At 45.9% G+C, this 26,010-nt stretch overlaps 1 protein-coding gene across 4 annotated transcripts in view; it reads right to left on the bottom strand.

The window, feature by feature from the left end:
* The window catches only part of LOC144799496 (fatty acyl-CoA hydrolase precursor, medium chain-like), a 282,807-nt gene that overhangs the window by 216,814 nt on the left and 39,983 nt on the right, over nt 1–26,010 (bottom strand). The window lies entirely within an intron of this gene.

The following is a 26,010-nucleotide window of genomic DNA, read 5'->3' as shown; positions in this document are numbered from 1 at the left end:
TAGGACAGGAGCTGCCTGTAACAATCAATGATTTTTTGATGAGAGCCATACATAGCCATGCTTTTGTAATTAAACCCCCACCCCATTTAAACTAAACATGCTCATTATCAAGGTACTTTAAGTATGAAGACAATTATCAGAAGGAAGGTATGGTTTCCTCACCTAGATAGCAAGGTGGACAATATTCTGAGCTGTTCGAATTATCCTAAAGGAATTTCCTGCCACTGAATGGGACCAAGTCACCACAGATTTCGGCAAAACACAACATGTTATGTTATATTGCATTGTATAGCGCACTAATCACCCATGAGGGTATCCAAGTGCTTGGGCAAGTGTGTGATCCCCTTGGTGTCTAAGGGAAAAGAAATGTCCTCAGCTTCTTGCAGAACTCAAGAAGTGAGGAGGAGGCTCTGATTTGTTGAGGAAGGTCGATCAATGTTTTGGAAGCATTGCGGGAGAAAGAGCGACCTCCGGCTCTGCTTTTGCAGGATGCAGGTAGTATGTGAGAAATAAGAAGAGTATAGGTGTCTGGTGGGCTGGTGATAGTGTATGTGGCTGTTCAGGTATTTGGTCCTATGTTGTGTAAGGTTTTGTATGTGTGTGTGAACCTTATCAGCTAGTACTACTTGACTACTGTATAAAACGCCCCGAAGTAGAGATACCGCAGACCATCACACACAAGTTCAGTAATACCATCGACAGAGAAAATGATGGTCAATCATGGACTAATAAATGAACTGAAAATTGACCATGCCTCCTTTTTGCATCGCAGAGAACTAGAAAAGTATTTGGCATCACTAAACGTCCATGAACCTCCGGTTTATTCCCTTAGAGGCCTTAGGTTAAGGGAGAAGTTGTGTGAGTCATGAAAATTTTGAACATAATAAGTCGGATTGCATGCACTGAAGATACATTATAGAACATACTATTCAAGTTGGTAGTGCAAATGGGTCATTTTAGGATACTTCCCCCATCAACCATGACACTTTTTTGAATGCTGTACACTCAGATTTCGGCCTTGACTGTTTTCCTGGCTGCTGAACTCAGTACATTATATCACATATATCCAGTGGTAAAGTGCATATGCTTGACCTTTCAACAAAATGAAATTAGCAAACTTGTGATTGGCATACTTAACTTATCGATAAGTCTCCACACTATTGTTGAACAGAAGGGAGAGGTTACCTATTTGGTAGACCTTGGAAGTCCCAGGAGCCCCCATAAGGTGCTTCATGTCAACAGTCTGAAACCATATGTTGACAGGGCAGACATGGGCTTGCTCATGGCTACTGATGAGTGTTAGAATTGGGGGTCTCTAGTTGGCACAGGTAGGTACTTGTGACAAATAGGGACCCTCTCCTCTAGTCAGAGTAAGGGGGATTACACTCCTAAAGTAATCCCTTGCTCACCCCGTTGGTAGCTTGGCACAAGCACCAAGGCTTTATCTCAGAGGCGTTGTAAGTTAAGCATTTGTGATCAGATACAGTAACCCGGTGACAACACTACAAATGGACATCTCACAAGGTTTTATATCAAAAATAGGTATGTTTTATATAGAGTTGTAACAACAAGTAGGGGAAGAGGTGGATCCATTTATGATCCAGTAGGGCTTAGATTACCATTCAAAGAAAGGGGAATGGAAGGTCCAGCCGCAGTCAGAGCCCCAGATATGTGAACAACAAAAAATTGACTGAGCTGTTCCTAAAGAAAGGAAGAAGGAAACGGTCACTAAGGTAGGAGGGACAGTGCTCGATGGAGGACCACACCTAGGTATCCAATTTGTTGGATATAATGGCCTCACACACCCTTGCGAGTGTCATGCTTCATCATCGGCAATGCTCCTCGTTGGGCAGGAGGTGCAATGCCCAACGGGCTCACCTCAAAGAGGGGCTCTTTATCGGAGATCTTTTATCCAACTGCCTATGGGTGAAGTGTGGGTGAGGGGCCAGGACAGAATAGATGGTGTAGGTGAGGATAAAATGTGGCACAAGGCACCGGAAAACAATTTTATTCTGGTGGTCCTCTGCCGCAAGTAAAATCAAGAATAGTCTGTGATCGCTGGAACACAAGTTTCCAAGGGCGAAACAGAACTAAAGTGCAAATGGTGTGGTCAACATGTTTCCCGCTTCCAGTGCATTGACTGCGATTCTTCAGGACCTAATAAAAGACTATTATCTACGAAACATGACCTATAATAGTATCAGTTTAAATACAGCACATAAATTGTACTACCTGTTTGACACTGCTCTTGCCTAAGGGTTAGAGTATCAGGGTGTCAACAGTACCCGGTAGGTCTGGCATCAAGGGAGAAACCATAATGGTTCAGGTTTCTGCTGCCTTAGTCAGTGCCCGTTATGCCTACCCATCTCTACCGGGTCCGGATAGTGGAGAGCATTTGTGACCACACACAGTAACCCAGTGACAACACTACAAATGGACACCACACAAGGTTTTATATCATAAATAGCTACGTTTTATATAGAGTTACCACAAGACCAATAAACAACAAAAAGAATCCACAGTACTATTAGATTTCAAGAGCTCTAGTTAAAAGGCTTAAATCATGGTTCTGTGCGAGCGAGTCGGTAGCCCGGACGGGGTACAGCTTTGTTGAAAAATAACACAGGGTCTAGCAAATCCAGCGGACCACGTCAGTACGGGCCCACTCAAATGTCGACAGACTCAGTCACAGTACCTTTTACTTGAGGCGGCTGGCACGGATGTGCGAGCCGGTTCCTTTGCTCGTCGCGGTGCAGAAAGGAAGCGTTGCAGGACGCGGTGTCCCTCGATGCGGTGCAGGCGGCGGCCCGTTGAAAGAGTCGTGGATCCAAGGCTTGCGTTGCAGGGCGAGACGGTGCTTCTTTGCTGTGCTTGCAGCTTGCAGTGCGGCGACAGAGCCGGAGTTCGGGTGCTGGCGTCAATCAGTCCGGACAGAGGTGCGAGTCGGGCGATGCGTCGCGAAGCATGCGAGGCGGTGCCCAACTCCAGTGCGGTCACAGGACGTGGAGTCAGCAGCAGGGACCTCTTCGGTCAGACCAGTACAAGTCGGTGTAGCGAGGCGTTGCACGTCGTGGTGTCCACCAGTCACGGTGCAGGCTACGTCTCGGTGATGGCGTCAGGACGGAGTCGGTGAGCGCAGAGCTTGCATTGTTTTAGGCGGACGTTGCTTGATGCGGTGCCTACAGGACACCGGGCCGGTCGTGAGAGTCGGTCACAGCTCCCTGCCTATGTAGCCACTGAAACAGCGTTTGGAGCAGCAATTCACAAAGGCTGGTGAAGTCCACTGGTCCTGGGACTTTGGTCAGGGGGCACGCTCTCTTCCAAGCCCTTGGAGATCTTTTGCACAAGTTGAAAGAAAAGTCCACAAAGTTCTTTCTCCTCTCTTTGGCAGTCAGGCAACCACTGCAGGCCAATCCCCCAAGCAGCACTTCAGCTTGGGAATAGTCTCTCCTCAGCTTCTTCAAGTTCCTTCTCCTCAGAAGAGGTTTTGTCTTGTAAGTCCAGAAGTGATCTAATTTCATGTGATCAGGGTCTCAATACTTATACCCCAAAATCCTTTGTTCTCTGATGGGAGAGGGGCCTGTGCCCAGTTCAAGCCAGTTCTGAAGCACTCTGTTTACCAGACTTTTCCTTTCCATTCACAGCGCAGGGCAGGCATATCAGACGCCTCAGGAGGTGGAGCCAGCATAGTGGAAGGCAAGTACGATCCTCGAGCACTTTGTTGACAGTCTTCCTTCTCTTCTTTCGGTGTGCAGGGCAGAGACATCAGACGCCCCACAGGAGTTGGAGCCAGCATTGTAGAGGGAATGCCCAGCCCTATTCAGGTCCCAGGTGCAACTCCTCCCTCCCATCTAGATGCAGATCTCCCTATTCACCACCGGGCTGCCCCAGCCTGTCACTTGGAATCCCCCAGCCCTGTCACTCGCAAAACCAGATGAAGGAATACACAACCTCGCAGAGGCAGGCTTAAATGGTTAGGCAAGCAAATACCTACTTTCTAAAAGTGGTATTTGCAAACGCAGAATATTAAAATAAACTTGACTAAAATAAGTATTTTATTATTCTGAGTCCAGGCATACTAAACTCGAATTTTTACCATGTTCTCTGAGTCTGCTAGGATTATAAACATGTAATAATCTAGTGGCACATTCTGGCCCATGGAGAACAGGTAGCCTTGCAATAGTGAAAAACGAAAATGGCTGTAATTCACTATTAGGACATGCCACACACATCAGGGCTTGTCCTACCTTATACTTACAATGCACCCTGCCCTTGGGCCTACCAGAATAGGTAGCCGCTGGGGACAACACGATGCATGAGCCGTTACAGGACCTAGCAACCTAGCAAGGTATCTGTATCCATTGGTACTGCTGATGGTAGTGTAAGACAGACGTCCAACACGCATTCTTCTCCGCATAGCATACATCGAAGCACAGGTAAGATGCAATTTTACCAGATTGGTCTGAATGAAAGAAACCAGGTCCTATTCAGATCTCTTAGCCGGGCTAATCCAAGGACTTTAGTTATGCGGTCCCGGTAGCGCATTGCTAAGATCGTTTCTTCCATCGTTGCAGGAGTCTTGTCTGCGGCTTGGCTTGCCATATCAGAGCAGAAGAATCAAAAATAAAATTCCTTCTACGAGTCCCAAAAGTAGAGGTAGGCCGCCAAAGACAGAATGGACAAAATTGGGAAAAATGCCCAGAACTGTTTCGAAGGGTGTTAACAGTCCCGAAAAAATTGTCTTAAATACATGTGCGATGCCACTAGTATCTGACATGTTTAGGATTTGGCTTAGCATTTCTACGAAATGCGCGGGGCAATTTGTTGATAAAAGGGAATGTATCTCTGCCGTTGTCCTTGCAACTTGCAGATCATACGTTTCTTTGGACGAGGTCAAAGGCACAGTTGTCTGTAAAAGAATAGACTTCATTCTGCTTAAAGTATCAATTCGAATAGAAGAGATATTCAAATAAGGCCATATTGCCGCCTCCAGGTCTGGAGTGCTGTTTGGATACAATACTTGCATACAGCAAGTGACCATGGAACTCACGCTTACGAGATAGGCTTTCCCTGGCACCATGCCACAACAGCTGTGGTCATTTATTAGAATATAGCTCCCGTTAGAAAGCTGTCTAAAGATTGGCTCTATCTGTGTTGCAGGAGTGCCGTGCAGGTGACATGAAAGGTTATTCGAAGACCCTTCGCAGGCTCCATGCAGGTTAATGCCTTGACACAGGAGTGTACCGCTTAGTGATCTTTTACAATTTTTACCACTAAGAAATACATCCTTTTTCTTTTCACTGTAACATTTGTGTGTATAAGGTAATTTCCATGTTGACTTGATGTACCCTATACCCAACTTTCATACTGGCCCGCTGGTATATACTCTTGGCAATATTTAAATTGGAAAGTTGTTATCGGAATTGTAATTATTCCGTGTATTATCCATTCAATGACAGGTCTTTCTGACATTGTCAACGGTAATCTCTCAAGTTTTTCAATGCTCAGAATCGTATAGTCTGCTCCTTTTTGTGCCAAACTGATTTGTTTATCAGTAAGGTTAAAGATAGAGAATAATGACGTTGTTTTGAATAAACGCCATGGTACGTAGCCTGAATGCAGATTTTGCAACGTCCAGCCAAGCTGTACAATAGAACGTAATTGGGACTGACCATGTTGTAACATTAGTAAGTCCTGCTCTATGATATCAATAGCAGATGATACGATACTGTCCAGTGAATATATTCTGGAGGATAGAGTCGTTAACCCATTGTCCACAACAGAAAGTGATTTTTCCAAATTAATACGATCAATTTCTCGTATTTTTTCTGCTGTTTCAATTTGCATTACTTACCAAGCTTCGTTGTATGCAGCATATATACCGGCCGCTATGAAATATTTTTTACGCTGTTTGCGTGGTCCCAGAATGAAATCACGCAAGTCAGCACCGTCTTTAAGTAAAGTCAAGTGTTACTTAATTTCTGCCAGTGTGGATTTCTGTAGCCATTAAATGCTGTTTCCCTACACTGTATGTTGTAACTATCCCTGGATGTTGGCTCTGGGAGTATCTTGGGTCTGGCCTGGTCATTTTGAACCCCTGTATTTTGTTCAGGAATCTATCTTGACAGTTATTTGTGTCTATGGGCCAGATCAACCCTTTTTTCCAATCAGGATGTGTTCTGTTTTGGTATAAAATGTGGGATACGTCTATCTCCATATCAGTAGTGCTATTACTATCAGGTATGGGCTTTGGAGTAGACGGTTTGTTTAAGTCTTTAATCTTGGCTAGGCCAAGACAGGTTGTCTGTTGAATGGTGTCATTCAAGAATACTAATTGTTCTGGGATCATGCAGGCTCTAAATAATGCTTCTAAACCTTGGACCTGCCATTCTTTTGTACCCCAGATGGTTTTTGTTTCAATGTTGTTTTTCCAGAAATCAAAACCAAATGTAATCATTTTTTCATAAAATTTTTCAGAATAGATCAATTTAGTATTTGTCAGCATTGTTTTCATTCCTGTCTTCTTTAACATTTTAAAATAAAATAACGTTTTGTGTTAAACCCTGAGAAGTATGGGAATTTTTCATAAAATGTTTTTGAGCTGCTTTTCGGTGGTGTTGCACAATGTTCCCATTGATTATAATTAAAAACATTTCTAGGCTGTGCAGATTTATGCAAATAGTCATGACCAAAATGATTTTAGCAATACATTTCTTCATAATTTGAAGAACCCTGTAAATAATCATGTTCTGTGAATTTTGCTGACATTACTAAATCTGACATCATATTATTTTCAAAGTCCCAATCATCAGAAAAAGTACTTGGTTTTACAAAGTCACTTAATGAAACCTTGAACTGGTGTAGATATTTCAAGAGCTCAATCGGGCAAAAAATGTCAAATTCAGTTCTGTCCCATGCTATCCCACCGGGTATTGGATTGGCTGTGACGTTCACTGATGATAGTTCTCTTTTCTCGATGTGAGATGACTTGTGAGGCTTTAGGACCAAGTTGATGTTCTGACTTGCTGTGTCCATTGTACTGTATTTTCCTTCAATGAATGTTCCCAAACAAAGAACCATGATGAGCCAAAGCAGGAGGAAAAGTACACCTAACACAATCCAAAATTCAATCCATGGAGAAATCAGATAGGTTTCTTTGACTTGATGAAAGAGTTCAGTTACTTTATCTTTGAAAGTATTTGTTGCTGCTGTTTCTTCAAGTTCACTTGGATCATCAGAAAAGTCATCGAAATTGATGAAGTAGCCAGATGCAGTTCTGTCAATTGTTGGAATTGCTTCCGGATTTTCATTTGCTTTTGGAATTTTCTTTGTTTCATTAGCATAATCTGAGGCTACATCGTTGTAGACTGGGGTTTCTTGACGAACTGTAGCAATTTGGGTTTCAAGAGGCACAAATTCCATGGCTTTGTTACATAGTCCTTTTTTATTCACTGCAGGTTTATCAAAAGTGATTAGTCTCTCAGTTTGAACCTCTTGTATTGTAGCAAATTTTGGTAGTCTGCTATTTCTTGGGAGTCCACTGGGCCTACTACTTATTATTGGCCACATGATTGTGGTTTATACCAGGTCGATAGATACAACTCGGTTCTCCTTTTTACCAGCAAGGGGCGGTAGTACAACTGATCTTGTTCCGCTGACAGCTAAGACAGGTACTGCTTTTCTGTAAGAAGGCCCAAATTACTTATTTACCGCGATATTCTCTCTGACCAGATCCCCAATCTTTGGAATCCAGACAGGTCTTGCTGGGACAGGTGGTTTTTCTTCAGTGGCCGTTGGCTGTTGCTTTAACTTTATGTTGCTCAGGTTTCGTCTTGTTTCATTTAAGTCCTGTAAAACAGCCAAACGGTCTTTGATATCAAAGCATTTTTCTTCTATCACTGAAGTGTGACTATCTAAGTCCTGGATATGCATTCTAGTACCGAACAATAGTTCGTACGGACTGTGACCTTTTAGAGACTTTTTTGGCAGATTATTAAGACTACGTTGGACACTTGTTAAATGTTGGACCCACCCATCACCCGAACCTAATACCCTCGCCGTTATAGATTGCTTTATGTCCCGTTTTTTTCTTTCCACTACCGCATTTCCCTCAGGATGGAATGGACAAGAGTACCGTAATGCAATGCCCTTGCTGGTCATGTCCTCCTTATAAGCTCGAGAGCTAAAAGAAGGACCCTGGTCAGAATGTAGCATGCCAATTGCGTATGTGCCGATAAAGACTCGCAAATCTATTATAACAGGTCTGGCGTCAGCCGAGCGCTGGTGTCTTCATTTTAAGTGAATCTAGTCTTAAATATTATGGGACGCATTTTTCCTGCCGGATTTTTGCGTATAGATAGCCTTATGCTTTCTAAAAGAAGGGTCCTGGCATTACTCCGGTCGGTTCGCGACTGCGATCTCTGTTGCAGTTTTGACAGCCCATTGCAAATTTGTAATGTTGCAGGCTCATCCCCGACCACCAGTATTCTGATCGTAATTCTTTCTGAGATTCCTTGATCTCTCGGTGCCTTAGACCCAATCCCATGTGTGCGTCTGCTATTAAAAAGACTCTCCTGTTCGTGTTTGGAATTACTCTATCCCCCACTCCAGGGATTTGAGCAAAAGGAACTGAGTTTGCATCAATTATGTATGTATAAGTGAGTGGATAGTTCAGAAGTAATGCTGCATAGTCGCCTTTTAAAGACGCCTTTACCGCCAGCATAGTTTCTCCGTCTATGTATTTTTTAGAACGCTTTTTTGTGGCTACGGAAGCCGGTTGAGCTGCTTCCGCTGTGGCTCTGTGAGCCAATGAATTCCCTGCAACGTGAACGCCATCACGTTGATGACTCCGTGTATGTATCACGTGAGTCTTTTGTAGTTCTTTCTGCAAAAGAACTACCTGTTCCCAAAGCTTTTTATGCTTTATTGTGGCACCTGTGTCATCTTTGTAATCGTTTTGAACCCAGTTCTGCAAGTCATTGTTGTAAGATTTGACGCAGTAATGCGAATCACACACTATTAGTGTGGGGAATTCGCGATCGGCATTTTCAAGCGCCTTCTTTAAAGATCTTATTTCAGCTCGCTGAGTTGAACAGTTTCTGAGCGATTCAGTTTTGGTAATTAATGGTCAGAATTTACCAAAGCGCCAGCGACCTTTAACAATCGCGCACGCTGCGTTGTAGGATTTCTTCTCTACATCGTAGTGTTGTGCAAATCTGTCCATGTAGATTACACATGTGTATTGTTCGAGAGGCAGAATTTCGATTGGCAGAGGATATTCTTCTTCATATTCTAGATTTTCAAGTTTTTTCATTTTTGGGTCAAAATAGTATCTCACGTCTTCTGCAGCAAGAGAATTTTCCCATTGTATCCATTTTGGATCTAATGCCACGGCAGTCAAATTGCATGGGCTTGTTAATGCCTCAAGGGCTGATTCTGCTGTTAAAACAGTTATTCTTCTGCCTTGGGCTTGGGCCCTTTCTTTTGCTACAGCAGTTTGAACCGCTATTAGAATTTTTTCAGTAGAACTGAATTTCATTTCAGCTTGTGTGTACAAGTGTGATTTGAAAGCCATTGGTACCGTTTCTCCCTCATTAGAGGTCAGGTACGTGAATCCGCATCTTCCTGGGATGACTTGGATTACAAGGTTGCGTATGTTTTCGCGAGTTTGTAATTTTGTTTAGCTAACATGTCTGTTTGCAATGATCTTAAAATTTCTGTGTGTTTCTGAGTCCAATTTATTGGTTTAAAATCAGGTTTTATAAATTCATAGAGAGGTTTAACTCTCTCTGCATAATTTAGAATGTATGTTCTTCCAAAATTCAGGAAACCTAGTATTGATTGTAAGTTCTTCAGAGTTGTAGGTGCTTGGAGTACAGCACACTTCTCTGAGAAGTTGTCTGCTAGGCTTTTGCCTTCACTTGATAATTCATATCCTATAAACAGGACAGTTAGATGGGCAATTCTTGACTTTTTAAAGTTGAATTTGTAACCCTCAGCTGCGAACCCAAGTATTATGGTGTTCACTCTTTTCAAGTGAGTATCCAGGTCATCATCTGTTAGATAGATGTCATCGACATAAGATAATGCTTCATCATCATATATTTGTAGTAACTCTGTTACTCTTGCTGAGAATAATCGTGGGCTATTCTTAAATCCCTGTGGGAGTCGACAGAAGAGTTTTTGCGACCCCATTATTGAGAACGCGGTCAAATACCTGCTCTCAGGTACAATGTTTTGACAAAAGAATCCATTAGAGATGTCTAACGTCGTTTTATATTTTTTGCGCACGATGTTATTCATTAGTGCTGCACTGTGTGAATTTTGTACTGCAAATGTTTTGCAACATGAGTAAGGTGTCTGTAGTCCAAAACTAGACGATATGAATCGTCTGGCTTTGAGGCAGGAAACAAAGGATTGTTCATTTGTGAGGTGCATGTTTCAATCACCCCCTGGTATTCAAGTTGATTTAAGATCTCCCTGACTTGCTTTTTAGCTTCTTCTTTAACTGGGTACTGCCTTTGTGCAGTGGGTTGACATTTTAACTGGATTTTGTGAGGAGGAGAGTCCTCATCCCATCCTACATGATTTTTATATAATGCAGGAGCTTGGGCCACTGCCCATTTTCTTGCAAGTGTATATTTTATATGAATTGGAATATGATTTGAGAAGGCAGGCATAATCATTTCTTCGCCATGAGGGCACTCCCTGACAAACTCTGGTGGCCAGTCTTTCTCAGCTAACAGGATGTCATAGCCTTTTGAAAGGTTATCCCAAAAGAGACCCCTTACTTTCCTAGTTTTGTCCCCCTCTATACCTAATGTTCTTTCGTATATTTTATGAGGTTTGCTAACTCTGGTGTATGCAGTTTCCACTTGAATGTATTCATTCGTGTCCACTGTCTCCAGAAGATTCATCAGGATCTTCCGAGCTATGGTCACTTCTGCTGCGCTGTCTAGCATTGTCTGGGCCCACTCTCCGTTTTTCAGTTGTGTCCTCAGTATCCTCAGCATGTTTTATTATTGTAATACTGGCTACCTTCTTTCTTGGAAATTGTAATTTTTTACTTTGATGAGCAGGTTCCTTGTCTTTGGACTTGACGTGCTCTTCTTTGTGTTCTGACCGTCCTCTTCTTTCCGATTTCTGTGAGGAAGTCTGAAAGGATCGAGAGGGACGTGTATCAATATCTTGATATCTGTCAGGTTTTCTCAATTTATCCCTATCTCTAAGGTTGTATCTTTTGTCAGAGGGCTCCCTCTGGGGAGATTTGTCACCTCGTTCTGGAGATCTATATCTTCATTGAGGAGACCTTCCTCTGGACTGGAATCGTTTTTCTCTGGGAGTAGATTGTTTATTTCCATCCCAACTCTTTTTTGGAGTATTTAGATTATTTTTAATAAATGTTTTTTCAGGATTTTCAAGTATTTGGGGTTTTACTGGTTTCCCACCCAAACTATCTCTACCTAGCTCTTCATAGGATTTTTCTATGATTCTGGCAAGTTCAAATGGTTGTTCTGCTATATCTGTTTCTTTCAATTTCTGGCGGATCGCCACAGATGCTTCTTCTCCTTTTATGTTGGCTAACAATAGAGCCGAGACCTGCTTGAAGTCTTTCAGTAATTTCATACCCAGAGTTAAAGCAGGTTCTGGACCGTATTCATTTTGAATCTGTCTTGGCACATCTGGTATTACCGCCATAGAGGGAACACCATGTGTTTTTTGTGTAAATCGAAGCAAAGACTGTGCCCCAAGTGTCACAGTCCTCTACATGTGGTGCGATCCCCATTGGAAGACAGATAGTCAGAATTCTATGTTTCTCAGTAGGCGTAGTATCAGGAAATACTGCCTCTATTTGAGTGATTTTCTGAGCTAACCAGAATGGAATTTGTTCCCGTTTTGTAGGTACTTTACCAAGACATGTTTCTATGTTCTGTGTTGTTATTTTGTTTGTGTTCGCCTGATGAGGGGTCAGCTGTGGAATGTTAATTGCTGGTTGGACTGTTGAAGTCCGCATTACATATTGGACCAATTGTCTGTGTATTTTAATTAGTAGTTTTAGCTGGGCTAAAAGTTCCGGTACTGACATTTTATCAATGTCTGGATGTGGTGTGTAGCTGGCTAGAACCGGCCACGTGGCTCCTGGTCTACCTAGTGGACCTAGCCTGGTGATGTGATTTTGATGTTTTAGGGCGCCTTTAAACCAGAGCAGGTGCTCTTGGTAATTTAGTGGGATTTCAACCTCCTCGAAAGGAGTGTATTCATCCGGAGGTTCCTCTATTTTATAATAGTGGAATTCGTGTGTTACAGCGTTTGCTGCTGGAAAGTTTATCCATGAGTAGAATACCTCTGTCTGCCGATATTCATGGGCCTCTACCACGAATATGACTGTACCACCTCGTGATGTCAGTCCATTTTCTATAAGTTTAATAGTTATAGTTTTTCTTACATTTACCGGAATGATTATAGCATTCGGGTCATTTTCTTGGAGACTTGTGTCATCCGCTAGGAGTTGAGCTGCTATTCTAGCTGTCTCCCTTTCGTCTTCACTTTCTGTCTTTTTTACTAACAGAAAGCTTTTTGTTGCAGATCAAGTTTCAAGGAAAACAAAGATTAGGTGCACAATATTTTGGAACACTGTATCCTTCAACGTTGACTAAACCAAAAACTATACATAGGATTCTCATCCTGCCAAGTTCCGGCGGATTTTAACCTTTTACCCACTCCAGACGTCTTTTGGAGTATTTACGGGAAAAAGGGTCTGTGTGAAAAAGCATGACTGAGTTACTCTAGTGTCTTGCGTTAGATTATCGCCTTACCAAACGTTGGGCGCCATGTAGTGTAGTTCCTATATTCCCAATAGGCTCTGCGCATTGGAATAATATAAACAGCAGTGTAGACGTAGGACTGAGGTCGACTAGGTCTCTACTGACTATATTAGACTTAATTAGTTTTGCCAGCTAGCTCAGAGGTCACTAGAACCTTTCTCGAATAAACAAGGAGGAGTTTAACTTCCCTGGATAGACAAGAAGGGATTAGCTTCTGACAACCATAAACATGACAACTTTGCTCCCTCAGAATAAGAGTGTATCTCTAGAGTCGTGTGAAAACAATAGACAGCTATTTTACTCAGTCAATCGTGCATACTTAGTTTCACCAGAGTGCAGAGAAATAGAGAGACGGGCGTTTTCAATAAAAGGTGTTATTTATTGAGCAGTCTTCTTTCTCATGCAAGAGAAATGAGTTGCCACAATTGCAATACTTGGTATAAAGTAAAGTGCGTACAGTAAAAGGAGTATTATAAAATAATACTGTAAAAGCATTGATATGGTTTCTTAGCCATATGATACTTTAAAATAGATAAAATATATACATACATAAATACATTGACTAACGTACTCAACTGGTGCTTCTAAATACGCCTACGGTGTACCTGACCTAAGCCTAATACGTGGGAAGGAGTAAGTAAGTAGCAGTTTAAGTTACGTTGGTTTTGCCAAGAATCTGAGTCAAGAATTCTCTTTAAGGGTTTAGTCAGCTCCGTACCTGGGTAATAGAAAACAGGAGGTATGGTATCTCTCTCTCAGGACTCGATATCCCAGCAACCCGCAAGGGCGGCTGAGAACACCGGAGCTGGATTTTCTCGGCTGGAGAAAAATACAGCGTCTTTCTCAGTGCATCAAAAGGGAGGGGCGGCGTCCGTGGGCTCTCGCATCAGCTGGGCTCTCGGGCAAGTAGATAGCCGCTCTGCTCCAAACCACCATGTGTTTGCTTAAGGCAACGTTGGTATATTTATACCTGAAAGGTGCCGGGTTTGACGTAAGGTTGGACATAAGACGTCAATAAAGATGTCACTAAGAACTGGCCGTTCTTTCTGTGCTCACAGGAGTTCTTGGACAAATCAAAACAAAAGCAAAGGGAATTCCCAGGTTGCTGGAGGTGTGGTTTGTTTAAAGAACGCGTTGTACTTTCTAGGAGTCTAGGGGAGTAGCCTTGCCGTATTTGGACTGCATGGGCTATTACTAAATATGGATATGATTCTTATGCCTTTATAAGGATATTATTTATTATAGCCATACAAGGGCATAATTTAGGAATATTGATCAGGGTCCTAGATAGAAATACAACAGAAGGTAGCAGGGGCATTCTTCAACCCAAAGGGCATAACACAGAACTGGAAATGCCCATCTGGTGTGGAGAATGCTGACCTCTTCTTGGCCCCATCAGTTAAGGCAATCTGCCAATAACCAGACGTCAAGTCAAACGTGCTGAGGTACCGGGCAGCCCCTAACCGATCAATGAGTTCAACAGCTCTGGGGATGGGGTGCGCGTCAGTCTTCGTGACCGAATTAAAACCTCTGTAGTCCACACAGATTCGGAGTTCGGTGTGGCACCCGGCGCCGCAGCCTGTGGGACCAAGACCACTGGGCTGGCCCAAGGACTGCTGGAGGACTCAATCACCCCTAGTGCAAGCATCTTTGAGACCTCCTCTTTGATGCAAGTCCTTACCGTGTCAGTTACCCTGTAAGGCTTCACAGGTAAGATGTCTCCTGTAATCACATAATGGACGCACCAATCTGTGATACAAGGAACCAGGGAGAACAGATCTGAATACTCTCCCAGCAACTGGCGGCAGTCATTCTGTTGCTCAGGGGTCAGGGTGGAAGAGAGGTTTACACCATCCACTGACCATCATTCTCTGTGGCCGCCAGGAGGTCAGGAAGAGGTGTAGTCTCCTCTTCCATTCCAGCATCTGTCGCCAAGAGCATGCCCACTTCAGACCTCTCTAGGTGGGGCTTAAGGCGGTTGACATGCAGGACCCTCAAGGCGTTCTTGGGAGAGCGCAAGTCCATCAAGTAGGTAACTGGACTCTTGCGCTCCACATCCTCAAATGGTTGGGTCCACTTATCTTGGAGCACACATGGCTCCACTGGGGCCATGACCCACACCTTCTGACCAGGTTGAAGCTCGACCAGAGTGCATTCTGGTCGTACCACCGCTTCATCTCCTCCTGGCTGGCTTCCAGATTCGCCTCAGCGAGTTGCCTGAAATGCCTAGTCTGGTTCCTGAAGGCCAGCATGCAGCTATATACATCCTGGGGAGGTTTCCTGAGAGATTTCTCCCAGCCTTCCTTGAGCAGACTCAGAGGTCCTCTGACCGGGTGCCCATAGAGAAGCTCAAAGGGACTGAACCCTAGAGATTTCTGTGGCACCTCCTGGTTTGCAAACAACAGGCATGGTAAGAGGACGTCCCACTTACGCCTCATGGGTTCCTCAAGACCCACAATCATGCCCTTCAGGGTTCGGTTGAACATTTCAACCAACCCATTTCCTTGGGGGTGGTAAGGAGTGGTGAACTTGTAGGTTATCCCACACTCCTGCCACAGGGACTTCATAAACTTGAAAATGAAGTTGATGTCCCGGTCAGACCCAACCGCTCGAGGGAATCCTACTCGTGAGAAAATTCCCATCAGTGCTCGTTCCACCGCGGAGGCCGTCACTGTCCTCAGAGGTATGGCTTCCGGGTACCGGGTGGCATGGTCCACCAAGACCAAGATGAACCTGTTGCCCATGGCTGTCTTGGGGTCCAGTGGCCCCACAATGTCAATCCCCACCCACTCAAACGTGGTACTGCCCACAGGGCATGGCTGGTGAGGAGCCTTCTGCTTCCTCCCACTCTTTCCACTTGCCTGGCAAGTCTGACAGGTCCTGCAATGAGTGTCTGAACTCTTGCGCATTTGGGGCCAATGAAAGTGGGTGACAAGCCTCTCAAAGGTCTTGTCCTGCCCCAAATGTCCTGTCAATGGCACATCATGAGCCAGCCCCAGTAGGAAGGCTCTGAAACTCTGGGGTACCACCAGCACACGGGCTGACCCAGGCTCAGTAACCTTAGGCTCACTATACAGGAGACCATTCTCCCAGTAGATCCAATGTCACCCAGACTGATCACCTGCTGCCTGGCTTGCATCCTGCTGCGGCAAGCCCTCAAGAGAAGGGCATTCTCTCTGCTCCCGGCAGAATTCTTCCCTGGAGGAGCCTCCTTCTTGCTGCCAATGGGTCAGCTCAGGCAGGTACCCCAGTTCAGCTACTTGTTCCCCGGTAGGCTCCAGGGCATCCCCCTCAGGGTCTACCTCCTCCTGGGCCGTGGGAACTTTGGGGGCCGGTTTCCCGCACCCACTTCCTCTTCTCTCTAAGGCAGGTTCCTGGGCCTCCCTCTCAGGCTCCAGGCCCTCTTGAGCACCCCTACTGGCTGCCATTGACTGGGTGATCACGCATGCCCAGTCAGGCAGACCCACCATCCTCAGGTGAGTACTCTTCTCCACCTTCTCCCAAGGTGAGCTCTCCAAATCGTTCCCCAACAAACAGTCAACAGGCATGGCGGGCCTCACAACTACCTGAACAGTACCAGAGACCCCCCCCACTCAAAAGGAACCTGAAACATTGGACAAATACTCTCTGTGTTGTCGGTGTTAACAACTCAGCAGAATGCATGTGGGACAACCTGCTCTTGAGACAACAGGTGACACCTGACAGCTGTCAAACTGGCTCCTGTGTCTCTAAGAGCCTCCACCTTTTGGCCTTTGATGGTCACCCACTGCCCATATTTCTTAGTGTTCTTGGGCAGTTGGGTCTCTGGGACCACCTCACAGTCTCCTAAAGAGACAAGGGACATTTCTGCGGTACCCCACCCACCTTGGACTTCCACCTCCTCCCCAAAGGCTAGACTAGCCATCTGCCAGGGCGGAGCACCAGTGGGTGCTGGTTTACCAAACAGGCGGCACCTGGTATCATTCGCCCTATGACCCAGGTCCCCACATCTGTAACATCTCAGTGGTCCCTGTGGAAGGGGATTACCTGTCGGGACCACTGGCTTTCTCTCAGGGAGAACCTTTCCCTTGGTTCCCTTAGGAAGTACTTTGGGGCCCTCTGCGTAACTCCCTCTGTTTACCCCTGCCCCCCCACTCTTCTGCTGGGGACCCTGCCCACCTTTGGCTGAGTCTCTCACGTGACCCTTGTGGACCCTGGTACTGACCCAGCGGTCCGCCTCCTCAGCAAGCTTCCTAGGGTTAGTCAGCTTGCTATCAATCAGGTGCTGCCGCAGCTCTGGAAAACAATTATCAGACAAGTGCTCCCATGCAATCAAATCCAAGAGACCTTGCAAATCATTAACTTTGCTGCAATTCACCCACCCATCCAATGCTCTGCAAAAGAAAGTGACATATTCTACCCAGGTACTATTTTCTATCTTCTTGAATTTCCTGAACCTCTGCCTATAGAGTTCAGGGGTCAAACCATACCTAGTCATGAGTGCCTCTTTCATGTGGCAAGAGAAATTATGGACTTCTGAAGGCAAGTCCAACAGTGTGTCCCGCCCCTCGCTAAGGAACCTTCCCCACAACCCCACTCCCCAATCTCTCTCAGGGACCCGGTGGGAAGACATGGCTACCTCATAGGCTCTGAACCACTGCCCAATATCATCATTTAAAAAAATCTCCTTTACCACATCTTTGGGGATGTATACTCTACCTCCCCCAGGTGCTGACGGTGTGCTGCCTCCAGAGGGAGTAATCTCTAGGCTCCTGGCTTTCAGATCCAACTCCCTCAAAACTTTGTCATGCTCCAACTGTAATCTCTTTTCCTCTAGAGCCATCTTCTCGCTTTCTAGCTCCACTTCTAGAGCCATTTTCTTGCTTTCTAGCTCCAGTTGCCCATTCAATTTGAGCTTAGCTATCTCCATTTTGTGCATCCTGTTTTCTTTCCTGTCTGCCAACTCTTCTGGGGACAGACCTCGGGCAGAAAAACTGCTACCCACTGGGGAGGGCGCACCCCTCTTCTCAGTACCCAGTGGCCCACCAAGCTGCTGCTCTGCATCCTCATAATCCACTAAATCACCAGGGGCATTCCTTGCTGCCATCCAGGCCCTCAGCGCCTTGTGGTAGTGCTCCTTCTTGGTGATCCCGGTCAGGGGAATTTTAAACTTTTTGCAGAAACTTCTGAGCTGGTTGTTGGTGTAGCTTTCTAGTTTCTCTTCCTCCCAATCACAGTCAAGAGATGCAATGGATGGTGCCTTTTCCATTCTGACTGAAGCAGGCATGATTTTTAAAAAAATGGAGATCTCTGGCAAAAACAAGTATCAGAAGTAGGTGGTTGCGTTATGGTCTGCACTAACTAAGTAGTGTTTACCAAACACTGTACATGAGTCACAAATGCAAATTCGGAATCCCTTCCGCTGACTACCAATGTTAGAATTGGGGGTCTCTAGTTGGCACAGGTAGGTACTTGTGACAAATAGGGACCCTCTCCTCTAGTCAGAGTAAAGGGGATTATACTCCTAAAATAACCCCTGCTCACACCCTTGGTAGCTTGGCACGAGCAGCAAGGCTTTATCTCAGAGGCGTTGTAAGTTAAGCATTTGTGACAACACACAGTAACCCAGTGACAACACTACAAATGGACACCACACAAGGTTTTATATAAAAAATAGCTACGTTTTATATAGAGTTACCACAAGACCAATAAACAACAAAAAGAATCCACAGTACTATTAGATTTCAAGAGTTCTGGTTAAAAGGCTTAAATCAAGGTTCTGTGCAAGTCGGTAGCCCGGACGGGCTATAGCGTTGTTGAAAATAACACAGAGTCTAGCAAATCCAGCGGACCGCGTCGGTACGGGCCCACTCAAATGTCGACAGACTCAGCCACAGTACCTTTTACTTGAGGCGGCTGGCACGGATGTGCGAGCCGGTTCCGGTGTTCGTCGCGGTGCAGAAAGAAAGTGTTGCAGGACGCAGTGTAAACCAATGAAAGGACACAGTTCCTAAAGTAGGGTGCAAAAAGTCACCCAACCTTGAGGGTGCAAGAAAAGTCACCCATATATATAGAAAGAAAAAAGTACAAAGGAAAGAAAGGAAAATCTTAGGTAGGGCTTTACTAATCGTGTGCGTTTCCAGCCTTCACCATGGTGGGAATCCAAGCAGGCAGCAGGGGGCTGTTAACTACAGAGTAGCACGCCAAATAAAGATAGGACCCCATTAATATGATGGACAGGGCTCGTGTGCTTGGTTACTTCTTTCCTTTGTTATTTAACCAATATGCACATAGTTGTGGCATATTTTGTGGCATCAAGTTGCACTGGTGTCCAATTTTGTGGTTCATCTTGTTTTTTCTTTTCTAGGTATTCAATCACGAGTGGTCTCCAACATACAGCCGTTGCCACATTGAGGGTAAACATATTGCTGTTCCACCCTGATTGAGACAGAGGGTATTTTATTTTATAGACATTATTCACGTGCACTTCACTTATTTGAATTACTTTGGTCCTGAAGAAGCGCAAACGACCCTATATGGGCGAGACAAGCGCGAAACATGTCGACCTATGACCTTTTGTCACCCGGGCATAGTGTGCCTTTGGGGCAATTTTATTTCTGCGGTTTTCGGACTGCCTAGGGTACAACAGTTACAAGATCGCTGCATGTTGACCCTTTTTATCTCATGTATCATTTTTGCACGCACTTCCTTCTATTCTTTACCCTCATTGAACCCACTCCCCGCACACCCCCATGCACCATCCGGCAGTCCTACAAAAGATCTCCGACAAAGTGTCCCTTCGGGGGCCCGTAGGGAATTGCAGCGCCGGCCCTACGAGGAGCAACTGCCCGATGATGAAGCATGACATCCCTTGGGGTGTGTGAGGGCAACAGAGGACAAAGGTTTCTTTCCCCTCACCAGTGGGTATCCCTACCTAAGATTTTCCTTTCTTTCCTTTGTACTTTTTTCTTTCTATATATATGGGTGACTTTTCTTGCACCCTCAAGGTTGGGTGACTTTTTGCACCCTACTTTAGGAACTGTGTCCTTTCATTGGTTTACACGTATGCATTAGGAGCATGGACACTGGACCTTCATTAGCTCCTCGGTCCCCCCCTCTTTTGTGTGATAGATGTTGTACGGCGGTTCAGCCGAGGGACCTTACTATTCTATAATTTCCTTTAATTTTCTCCCAGGCACACGAGCACCAGTCACATCGATACAGGGAGTCCTCAACTCTGAACAGTTACATATGTATAATTTACTAGTGCTGAACGTTAGCACCTTGTATTTATATTTGGCACCCCCCACACTAGTATTACAGTGTGTAAACACGTCCCCCCTTTTTTGACCAACTTTTCAAATGATGGGAGAGGTGTGGAGGAGATAACTATAGATAATTACTCATTATTAGCGCTAAGCAATCTGGAATGTTGAACGCGCATGGCAAGGGGATTAGTGGTCCCGATGTCTGTACGTGCGCACTTCGCCACTGTTGCAGCGCATGCGCTGTGGCTCAGACATCCGATGGGCAGGCGGGGAACCGGGAGCCGGAAAAGGACGCCGCCCAGTTCCCTTCTATCCTATTTGAACTAATGCCGGCAGATCATTTACCGGTACACGCTTTGAAGGGTGATACACAGCGGTGGCAGTCCATGCATCAACTCTCCGGCCACCGGCGGGCGTATATTACGCTTGCATCTTTATGAACTGCCTCAGCATGGCTAGGTAAGCAAACCCCGGGCTTTACTAATCGTGTGCGTTTCCAGCCTTCACCATGGTGGGAATCCAAGCAGGCAGCAGGGGGCTGTTAACTACAGAGTAGCACGCCAAATAAAGATAGGACCCCATTAATATGATGGACAGGGCTCGTGTGCTTGGTTACTTCTTTCCTTTGTTATTTAACCAATATGCACATAGTTGTGGCATATTTTGTGGCATCAAGTTGCACTGGTGTCCAATTTTGTGGTTCATCTTGTTTTTTCTTTTCTAGGTATTCAATCACGAGTGGTCTCCAACATACAGCCGTTGCCACATTGAGGGTAAACATATTGCTGTTCCACCCTGATTGAGACAGAGGGTATTTTATTTTATAGACATTATTCACGTGCACTTATTTGAATTACTTTGGTCCTGAAGAAGCGCAAACGACCCTATATGGGCGAGACAAGCGCGAAACATGTCGACCTATGACCTTTTGTCACCCGGGCATAGTGTGCCTTTGGGGCAATTTTATTTCTGCGGTTTTCGGACTGCCTAGGGTACAACAGTTACAAGATCGCTGCATGTTGACCCTTTTTATCTCATGTATCATTTTTGCACGCACTTCCTTCTATTCTTTACCCTCATTGAACCCACTCCCCGCACACCCCCATGCACCATCCGGCAGTCCTACAAAAGATCTCCGACAAAGTGTCCCTTCGGGGGCCCGTAGGGAATTGCAGCGCCGGCCCTACGAGGAGCAACTGCCCGATGATGAAGCATGACATCCCTTGGGGTGTGTGAGGGCAACAGAGGACAAAGGTTTCTTTCCCCTCACCAGTGGGTATCCCTACCTAAGATTTTCCTTTCTTTCCTTTGTACTTTTTTCTTTCTATATATATGGGTGACTTTTCTTGCACCCTCAAGGTTGGGTGACTTTTTGCACCCTACTTTAGGAACTGTGTCCTTTCATTGGTTTACACGTATGCATTAGGAGCATGGACACTGGACCTTCATTAGCTCCTCGGTCCCCCCCTCTTTTGTGTGCAGGACGCAGTGTCCCTCGATACGGTGAAGGCGACGGCCTGTTGACAGAGTCAGTGGATCCAAGGCTTGCGTTGCAGGGGAGACGGTGCTTCGATTAGGTGCTTGCAGCTTGCGGTGCAGCGACAGAGCCGGAGTTAGGGAGCTGCCGTCGATCAGTCCGGACAGCGGTGTGAGTTGGGCGGTGCGTCGCGAAGCGTGCGAGGCGGTGCCCAACTCCGGTGCAGTCACAGGACGCGTAGTCAGCATCAGGGACCTCTTCGGTCAGACTAGTATGAGTCAGTGTAGCGAGGCGTTGCATGTCGCGGTGTCCACCAGTCGCGGTGCAGGCTACGGCTCGGTGACGGCATCAGGACAGAGCCGGTGAGCACAGAGCTTGCGTTGTTCGAGGCGGACGTTGCTTGATGCGGTGCCTACAGGAAACCGGGCCAGTCGTGAGAGTCGGTCACAGCTCCATGCCTCTGTAGCCACCAAAACAGCGTTTCGAGCAGCAATTCACAAAGGCTGGTGAAGTCCACTGGTCCTGGGACTTTGGTCAGGGGGCAAGCTCTCTTCCAAGTCCTTGGAGATCTTTTGCACAAGTTGAAAGAAAAGTCCACAAAGTTCTTTCTCCTCTCTTTGGCAGTCAGGCAACCACTGAAGGCCAATCCCCCAAGCAGCACTTCAGCTTGGGAATAGTCTCTCCTCAGCTTCTTCTGGTTCCTTCTCCTCAGCAGAGGTTTCGTCTTGTAAGGCCAGAAGTGATCTAATTTCATGGGATCAGGGTCCCAATACTTATACCCTAAAACTCTTTGTTCTTTGAGGGGAGAGGGGCCTGTGCCCAGTTCAAGCCAGTTCTGAAGCACTCTGTTTACCAGACTTCTCCTTTCCTTTCACAGCGCATGGCAGGCACATCAGAACAGGAGGTGGAGCCAGCATAGTGGAAGGCAGTCCTGGAGAACTTTGTTGACTGTCTTCCTTCTCTTCTTTCAGTGTGCAGGGCAGAGATATCAGACGCACTACAGGAGGTGGAGCCAGCATTGTAGAGGGAAGACCCAGCCCTATTCAGGTCCCAGGTGTAACTCCTCCCTCTCATCTAGATGCATATCTCTTTATTCACCACCGGGCTGCCCCAGCCTGTCTCATGGAATCCCCCAGCCCTGTCACTCACAAAACCAGATGAAGGAATACACAACCTCGCAGAGGCCGGCTTAAATGGTTAGGCAAGCAAATACCTACTTTCTAAAAGTGGCATTTGCAAACACAGATTAAAATAAACTTCACTAAAAGATGTATTTTATTATTCTGAGTCCAGGCATACTAAACTCGAATTTCAGTCATGTTCTCTGAGTCTGCTAGGATTATAAACATGTAATAATCTAGTAACCCATTCTGGCCTATGGAGAACAGGTAGCCTTGCAATAGTGAAAAACGAAAATGACTGTAATTCACTATTAGGACATGCCACACACATCAGGGCTTGTCCTACCTTATACTTATAATGCACCCTGCCTTTGGGCCTACCATAAGGGTAAATATAATGAAGACTAGGGAAGGTTCAGGGACTAGCAAGTGGGTGCACTTGCCCAGTCAGCATGGCAGTACCAGACTGCATGCAGGCTCTGCAATGGCAGACCTTAGGCACATTTTACAAGGCTGCTTCTGTGGGTGGCACAATCAGTGCTGCAAGCCCACTAGCAGCATTTGGATGTACACACCCTGGGCACACTCAGTGCACTGTACTAGGGTCTGACAAGTAAACCAAATATCCAATCAGGGAATCGCTAATCAATACATCAATTTACAGTAGGGAGCCCTTGCACTGTGGCACTGGACAGCAGTGGCACAGTGTCCAAAGCATCTAACACCAGCAAAAACACATGAGGCAACAGTAAAAAATGGAAGGGAGACCCACGCCAATGGTGCCAGGTCTAACAATGAGGGACAGGAGGAAGAGAGTGATCCACTCCCTGGCCTGCTCTCACAAAACCCTGACGGGTCAGTAGATGGTGTAGCCTTGGCAGACAGCCTCACTGATCAGCAGCAAACTGATTGCAGACAGGTGCTCAATCAGTTCAGACATATGTTTTCCCTGACTCCAAGTCAGACTACCTGGTACACTCATGAAGTGGACACTGGAGACAGTCTGCCTGTTAAAAATAAGATTTACAGGCAACCTGATCATGTCAGGGTCTATATCAGGACAGAAGTCCAGAAAATGTTGAACCCTCAGATTGCCCTTGGGCTAGTCCAGTGGGCTTGGTGCCAAAACCTCACACCCAGGGTGGTAAGAGAGAGATGAGGCGTTGTGTTGACTACAGGGGTCTCAATGGAGTTACTAGGACTGATGCCCATCCAATCCCAAGAGCAGATTAGCTTATAGATATGTTGGCATCAACCAAATTTCTGAGCACATTTGATCTTACAACTGGCTATTGGCAGATGTGATTAGCTGATAATGCAAAGCCAAATACAGCATTATCAACCCCTAGTGGGCTCTATCAGTTTGTGGTAATGCTCTTTGGTCTGAAGAATGCACCTGCCACTTTTCAAAGGTTGATGAACAAAGTCCTAACAGGCCTGGAAGACTATAGTGCAGCATATCTAGATGATGTTGCTGTCTTTAGCTCCACCTGAGAGGATGACCTGGTCCACCTGAGAAATGTTTTGGAGACCCTGCAGAAAGCAGGCCTAACTATCAAGGCTACTAAGTGCCAGATATGGCAGCGTCAGGTTGTGTACCTGGGCCACCTTGTAGGTGAAGGCCAGGTTCAACCAATGCAGAGCAAAATCCAGACCATCATGGAATGGGTTGCTCAAACTACACGGACTCAGGTCAGAGCTTTCTTGGGTCTGACTGGGTACTACATAAGATTTCTCAAGGGGTATGGCTCCATTGTGATAAAACTGAATGGCTTAACTTCTAAAAGAATGCCTAAGAAAGTTCAGTGGGCAGTTAGCTGTCAAAGGGTATCTGAAGACCTGAAGCAGGCCATGTGCACTGTACCAATTCTGCAAAGTCCTAACTACTCCAGAGAATTCATTGTCCAAACAGATGCATCTGAGTTGGAGGTAGGGGCTGTGCTGTCACAATTGAAAGATGAAGGTCAGGACAAGCCAGTAGATGTTATTAGCAGAAGGCTGACACCTACAGATAAACATTGGTCAGCTATTGAGAGGGAGGCCTTTGCTGTGCTTTGGGCTCTGAAGAAGCTGAGGCCATACTTGTTTGGCACTCACTTCACTATTCAGACTGACCATTAGCCCCTCTTATGGCTAAAACAGATGAAGGGTGAAAACCCCAAACTTTTGAGGTGGTCAATTTCCCTACAGGGGATGGACTATACAGTGGAACATAGACCTGGGAGTAACGATGCCAATGCAGATGGACTCTCCAGATATTTCCACTTAGAACACGAAGACTCAACTGGTCAAGGTTAGTTTCATGTCCCTGCGTTTGGAGGGGGGTTGTGTAGGAGAGTAGGATCTGCTTAATAAGGTTGCCCCCACTTTTTGCTGGTTTTTCACTGTTTCTCGACTTTAGTCTGGCTGGGGCCCTGCAATTCGGGACCCCAGCCTAGCTGCTTCCTCCTCTATAAAATGATTGCAAGTATGTTAGGTACACTCCAGATTGTTTACTGGGTTATCCTTGTGAGTCCCTAGTCAGACCCCCCAGGATATTGCGGCATAGATTTGCAAATTTAGCGGCACAAAAATGGAAATTTAGCAGCACAAAAATGGAAATTTAGCGGCATTATTGCGGCACTTCATTTTACTTGAAATCATTTCTTTTCAGCCTTAAATCAATGCAAAGTGATTTTTATCTGAGTTTTCTACTGTGAGGCGTGACACTGCGTGTCCTGTTTCCTCCTTTACTGGGCTCTGGGTGCTTCTAGATCATCATGGGAGCTGTTGGACTTGGGATGCCTGGCCTCCTGGATTTCAACCGTGCCTTCGTTTCCTGTGTTGCTGGACTGCACATGCCTCTTGTGGTCCTTGTCACTGCGGCTGGTTTCCTCATTTCCTGGTGAGTCTCTGCACCTTCCTCCACACGGCTTCACAATGGAGTTATTGCATCCAACGCTGCTTCCCGCCGTCTTTAGACGTCCCGGGGTTATGGTGGAGGGCTTGTTCCTGCTCCGCTAGTGTTTTTATGGCCTTGCGGGATTGATGCGGTTACCCGTGGCCCTGCTTTATTTCTGCGGTGTTGGGAGCCCTCCCCGGCGGCCTCTGTGGTAATGGGCACCGGGGTTGGGCTCGGAGTGCTCCTCCGTTCGCTGGATGTCAGCTGCGCAGAATATACCTCATTAGTAATGACTGGGTCGAGGACGAGGGACATAGAGGTAATGCCAGCACTCTAACTGTTGAGTTGCCGGCTGTGTTAGTCTGGCAAGGGCTGCATTACGGGGAGAAGCTAAGCAACAGGCAAGGGCAAGGGATGCTAAGCTGAGTAGTGGATGCCCGCCTTGCCTGCATTGTTTAAT

This window comes from Lissotriton helveticus, chromosome 12 (assembly GCF_964261635.1).
Source record: "Lissotriton helveticus chromosome 12, aLisHel1.1, whole genome shotgun sequence".
NCBI classification, from domain to species: domain Eukaryota; kingdom Metazoa; phylum Chordata; class Amphibia; order Caudata; family Salamandridae; genus Lissotriton; species Lissotriton helveticus.
This window is presented reverse-complemented; position numbering and strand designations above follow the sequence as displayed.